Below are 6606 nucleotides of genomic sequence, written 5' to 3'. Positions count from 1 at the left end.
TATCTCATGTAATCAGAAAATAAATTGAGGTGTATATGTCTGATATTTCAGTGTATTTTAAGTGAATTGGAGTGTAATTAGTAATCTTGTTATGCTGCTTTTGTAGGGGGGCCTATTTTCAGAAAAAGTTAATTTTAAAGAGTTATCTGAGTAGGACAAAGAAGTTTATAGAAGGTTCCAGGGAAAAATATTGAAGAATCTGACGGATGAGATGATGGGTATTGGTGTTGACATTGATGAAGATCGGCTTATGTTCAAGAGGATTTTCATCCTCTATATTCAAATGGCATTCTTATTGCCGGCAACGATAAACAAAGTTTCTCCAATCCACATGCCTCCAAGTTTTCATGTGGACAACATAAGGGAGTGAAATTGGGGTGGCCATTGTAACACCCTAATTAGCCTAAGCTTTACCTTGCACCGTAAAGCAAAGGTTAATCAAAGGTTACCACAATTCTAAGCTCATACATATAATATATAGAAAGAAATAATATAATTCTAGAAGCCCGATGAAGGATATAGCCCAAAACCAGGATTTAAAAAGCGCAAAACGTACTCGTGAAGCTTCTAACTTAAAACATAAGAAACAGATATAATATAACAAAAGATAATAGTATAATATCATAAGAATCTAGCCATGGCTCGCGGAGTTTAAGCCGACTAGCTATATACAGACATACAGAACCAGACAGTAAAATCAGCTTATACAAGTTTTTCTCTCTCAAATACAAGCCTCTAGGCAAAAAAAAAATACAAAAGTGAGATATATATTTACAAAATAAATCTCAAGATCCTCCGCTTCTGTCACCATCCAAAGCAACTCACCGAGGTGGGTTGCAACCTGCATCTGAAAAACAACAACAGAAATATGGTATGAGAACTGGAGGTTCTCAGTATGGTAATAGTGCCCAGTGATGTAAGATATAAGACCTCGGAAAGCCAAAGGCAATCCTAGACTTCATATCCATCACAAGATTTATCTTAAAGCATACTAAAACAATAAACCATAACATATTAAAGGGTAACCTATCTTAGGGGATTTTCTATTCTAATAATTCACCGCTGTCCCACAACCTTCACCAACCTATCCTCCGTGTGATCCCATCGCCACCGCCTTCCGAACTTTCTCAATCCCAGTAGAAAGCACAGTTAATTTCAATGCAAGTAAAACACAAGTAGAAGCATATAAGGCAAGTAATTCAATTAAACAATTAGGCATGTTATTCAAATAGGCATACAACTACAAGTCGCAAAGTACACAAATAGGTAGAAGATGCACATGATGAATGCCTGCACTACTGGCTGTGATATCACATTGTCGATTCAACTGCCAACCCGACACACCTCCATGGAGATGTCGCACTTCGGAATCATCATTGGGAACCCCCCGAGATATGGTGCTCAGATCGCCATTTAGGATTTTGCGCCTGCACACTCTATTGATCCGAAGGGATGCGAGCGGGATACTCTTGCCACAGACCTCACATCTCAACGTAAGCAGTATTAACCACCGTCTTTACGCCACCACCGCTACCTCGACAGGATGGATTAACCACCGTCCCTGCCAGGTGTAACACCCTAACTACCAAGCTCATGCTTTTGGCTGCACGACTCTGATAGCTCGGACATTACGACGACACTTATACTATTTAATACTAAAATATGAGTCTGTTTAAAACTTTTTACTGCAAAACGGATCCCAAGATACTTCATTCGATAATGTACATCCATAGATACCATACAACTTACAAAAACTCATAAAGAGTACATCCATATATATATATATATATATATATATATATATATATATATATATATATATATTACAAGCATTCATCAATATAATTCCAATCCCTCTTACAGAATATATCAAGATAACGGAGAAGGTACAATAAATAATAATCTAAAGCAACACAGAGCATCTCAACAACAATTAAATAAACTCTTCGAGACTTCAGCGTCCATATCCTGAAAGGGAAAAAAATGTAGGGGGAGAACATCATCCTCGAAAGGGTTCTCAGTAGAGGGTTTTTGGAAATTAGTGTAATAGGATACGTGAAGATAAACCTACCAGTGATTAATAACTGACTTATGCCTCTTTTCAAAAACAACGGTTTACAGTAAAAGAGAAAATCTGAAATCCTTTTCTGAAAGAAGAAACTATTCATTTAAAACAATATTCAAAAGCCTTTCAAAAGGTTTATCTATGCTGAACCAATTTAGCCCTTCATACTTTTCCAAACTAGAAACACAAAACTGAAACCAACCATCGGTCCATCTCAATTCAACCACGGCCCTAGGCCCAAACAATCCATCTAACAACCAATCACCACAATCCAACAGAGTCCCAGTTGCAAACACAGAGAGGAGGTTCAAGCACAAACAAACAGTTACAGCAAGTAGAATAAGTAGCAGTTAATCTCAAATAGTCACAAAGGCAAACCAAGTACAATATGCACACCCAAACAATGTCACATAGATGCATATGATGCATGCCTGTTCTAGTGGCTGATGATATCATCTGTCGGTTATAGAGCCAACCCGACAAGTCCTGGTAGCTAACCATTGGACTGTTCCTCTGTCGTGTCTCCCCAACTCGATTTATACTCAATATAAACTTGATCATAATCATGATCCATATCCATCACCCTCACTGGTGAATATTTATGGGGGTGAGCTCATCCGGGGATTTTACATAGGGTCAACAGAGTTTCGAGTCTCCACCTGGAGCACGTGGTGGATAGCCACTGCTTTCTCCCAGGAAAACTCATATCTCTGATAGTGAAAGTGCAACATTCACATTTATCAATATCTCAGCATATATGCATTCATTCTCAGCCATGGATCAACATCCATCTCAGCCATCCGTCTCACGGTTCAATCTAAAACCAGCCAATATTCATAATCATACTCAGCCATTCCGGCCCAAAACAAAATAGCACTTCCACCATTCAACATAATCAAATTCATAAATCGGCATCTAAGCCATAAATCACTTTTTCTCAATTCATTCACTTTGAAATCAAGTTTCAACTCTTTTCAGCCTTAGCTTTAAAGATCTCATTTCTCAAATCATCTCAAGCTCATAAGCCACTTTTACTCAAGGTAAAATCCTCTTTGAAAATAATGCCACTCTCGGCACCCTCTTTCCAAAACTTCCATAGCCATGGCAAGTTAAAGATTTATTTTGAAATATTCAAAATCATCCATCCAACAATGTGATTTTATAACAAAAGTTTCTCGGCAGAGTCTCAAGTCTTTAGGGGAGAATAACATAACTCATTTTGCCAAATTTACTTAAAATCATTAGAAACCTTGGCTTCCTGATTTGAGTAATAAAATAGGATCTAAGCAAAACCAAGTCACGTAATCATTCACTTCTTTCAAAGCCATTTTCTTTACTTAGGCAAAAAAACCAACTTCAATCCCCCATGATAAATTCTAAAGCGTTTCAACGGTTCAAAATTGTTTTAGTCTTGCAAGGATTCAGGATTTCAAAGAGTACTTAAAACCATTCCCAAAACATTTTAAAATGAAACTTGTCAATAGACGTTCAGGTTCTTTCAAAGTCATTGAAACTTCTCTAATTGAAACCCTCAAGTCAAATTCAAAGGCATCGCCCTTGTCACATTTAAAACAGCCTTAAAACATAAGTTTCATTCTAAATAACTTTCTCCTGAAAGAGATACAATGCCTTTCTTAAGAAGTAAGACTAAATCACAATTTCCTCTTTAATAATTCATTTTCAAAGCATGAATCATCCTTTTCTTGATAATTCAATAAAATAGTTGAAGTCTTTAACTCATCATTTTTCTAGACAACATTTCAATAAAGACTCGGATTTTATAGAAATTTCGGCAGCATCTCTCCTAAAACTTGGACTTTGCCACTTGGTTCGGGTCCCAACTAAACCGTTCCACAACCCATTTCAACAATCCAGATCCAAAATTCAGTTCAAAAGCAAACTAAATCCAACAGTCATCTTATTTTCATATCTCAAGGAACCTTTAAAAAATCAAATTGTTATCAACAATTAAACTCATTTTCAAAGTTTTAAAGAATCGGTTCAGCATCAGATCATTTATCAAAACAAAATCAATTAAAGCAAACCAGGCTAAATTTCAAAGAGTATTCTATCTTTCACATTATCAAGAGAGTCAACTCAACTCAAATCAATTCCCAACGGATTAAACTCAAATTTCAAATCTTTAAGAATCAATTTCAAATCATTCCATTTCACAAAGCCGCACAACAATTCAGCCAAACAAACATTCATAATCATTCGAGACCATCAAATAATACATAAGGCGGATACAATCACCAAATACAAAATTGTCTCACAATAGTATCCATATGTAATAATTCCAATATAAAAAATATAGTTTTTGGAAAGCGCCCCTACCTCAAAACGCAAACCATAACCCAAGCGTGTCAACTGAACTCTTTTTGCTCAGCGCAAAATCTGCGACAACCGAAGCCTCCGCTTGCTTTCCAAATAGCAGAAACAGCCTCACTCGGTACGTGTAAGCTCGGTTACTAATTCCTAACACATTAGTACCGTAAAGACCTTAATATACATAACAAGACATTAACGCGGAGGTTTTCGAAACATAAAATACTCACTGTAATATGAAAATGAAATAGCAACTGCCTTTCAACCGGTCTGGCGGTAGCCCCGGCAGCCACCTCAGGCAGTAGCAGCGACGAATAACCCCGACAACCGCGACTGCACAACAACGTCATGATGATAAAAACCCAGGAATATAAAGGAATGAAGACCAAATGCAAGGACCTTTATCGGCAGTGGTTTTTCTGGCGACTGAGCTGCATTCTCCGGCAGTAGAGGCGGCAGAGCCGCTCGAAACGGCCAGCAGCTGTGGCGGATGAAGCCCCGTCAGTGACCGGCCGCAATTCTGGCTCCCTCCTCGTCCGTCCCCTCTATCCCAGCGAAACCCTATTAACAGCGTCGACCTCTACAATCGGCGAGCTCAGCCATGTGGTGGCGCCGGCAACCCCGCGACGGCTCTCTCTCGTGTGTCATCTCCCTCGGCGCGTGAGTTCAGTGACGACGCTATAACCCTTGCTGAGCTCTGTTTGCCATCTGAAGAACGCCTCTCTTCCCGATCTCTTGCAGCAGATCCAGCCGACACGGCTCCACCGACGGCACCAGGAGTTGCGAGGCTGACAGCGGTGCAACGAGGCTGGTTTCATGGTGCTGCAGCTCAGGAACAGTGACTCGTGACACTTTCCCTCCTTCCATGGTTCAACGACATCGCGGCGGTGAGGTGACCGGCGACAGTAGCGCGGCCCATCCCTTCCCCATGATCGCTGCTCTGCTCCATCTCTCCCTTTCTGCTTCTGATTCTTTTCTTTCATGGAAAAAGGAAAGGAAACCGTGGGGTGCTGCTATTTTTTGTTGAAGAGGATGAAAGGGGGTAAGGGTCTGCTGCTGCTGTTGAGTGTGGTTGGAGGGAATCGGGTCGGGTACGGGTCACTGGGTTAGGGTTTCCTCTTTTTGAAAATTAGGGTTATGGGTAATGGGTAATTTCAAATAAGAGTAGGGATAATTTAGTAATTGAGACTCAAATTAAATCCAACACTAATTGTATGTAAAAAATACTATTTGCTCATAAATTTTACAAATTATTTTCAATAAAAGGTCCAAATCAAATAATTAGTTATAATATAATTAAATCCTTTATTTTCTCAAAACAGTAGTATCAATATTCTAACATATTAATTATTTAGTCCAAAATCATATAAAAATCCTTATTATTTTACAACCACCAACTTTGTGATTTAAATATAGAAAATAATCCAATAATTATAAAATTGGATAATAATCATAACTTATCTCAAATTCAATAAATCAAAACTTGTCTTAATTATCTTTAATAAAATAATTTTTAAAATTAAGGCTATAAATAACTATATGATTTGAGACTTGATCATAATAAGACTTTTCAAAGGTTTTGGGTCTTACAATCTACCCACTTTATAAAAATTTTCGTCCTTAAAAATTGATATAAAACGAAAGAAGTCTCATAGCAGTTCACCCTTGAACACATTTAAGGAAGAATAAAAAATATCTCAACATATAAACATATATACGGTTTTTCAAATACTTGGATGGTCGTATGCATAAAGATACAAAGGTAGGAGTGTGATTGCAAAGCAAACGTTACAAGATAGGCTCAATGCACAAGGTCATATGATCTCAAGACTTTACAAAAATTTGAGGTGCCAAAATAGGGTGCAAATCAAGATAGGCGTTCACAAAGCAAAGTGGTAATTAGTGTGGTAAAAGGCTGCAAAGCATGTTGGTATTTAAACAGCGGCATAACGTTCACTGACAAATCTCGTTCCCACTTCAGAATTTCGATTTCCCAACTCCACCAATTATTTTACAACCTCATAGCCAATCATAAGCCTAACAACTGCAAACTCGTTTGCAAGGAACAAAACACCCATAACTCATAACGTTGCACACCTATCGCTTCAACTTCTGCATCCACATATCACGTCTTAAAGAACTAATGCATCGCGTTACTACACCTACAAGTCACACGTGATATCAAAACAATTCTTGAGTCTACTCAGAAGGAT

General features: G+C 38.1%; 1 long non-coding RNA gene across 1 annotated transcript; it reads right to left on the bottom strand.

The window, feature by feature from the left end:
- Positions 1–572: 572 nt before the first annotated feature.
- LOC112790529 (uncharacterized) lies at positions 573–5501 on the bottom strand. The gene is made up of 3 exons (XR_003196662.3): positions 4624–5501; positions 4403–4543; positions 573–847 (listed from the first exon to the last, which is right to left on the bottom strand). It is a non-coding gene; the product is annotated as an uncharacterized lncRNA (long non-coding RNA).
- Positions 5502–6606: the final 1105 nt, after the last annotated feature.

This window comes from Arachis hypogaea, chromosome 3 (assembly GCF_003086295.3).
Source record: "Arachis hypogaea cultivar Tifrunner chromosome 3, arahy.Tifrunner.gnm2.J5K5, whole genome shotgun sequence".
NCBI classification, from domain to species: Eukaryota; Viridiplantae; Streptophyta; class Magnoliopsida; order Fabales; family Fabaceae; genus Arachis; species Arachis hypogaea.
The sequence above is the reverse complement of the archived record's forward strand: the minus strand, read 5'-3'. Positions and strand labels throughout refer to the sequence as shown.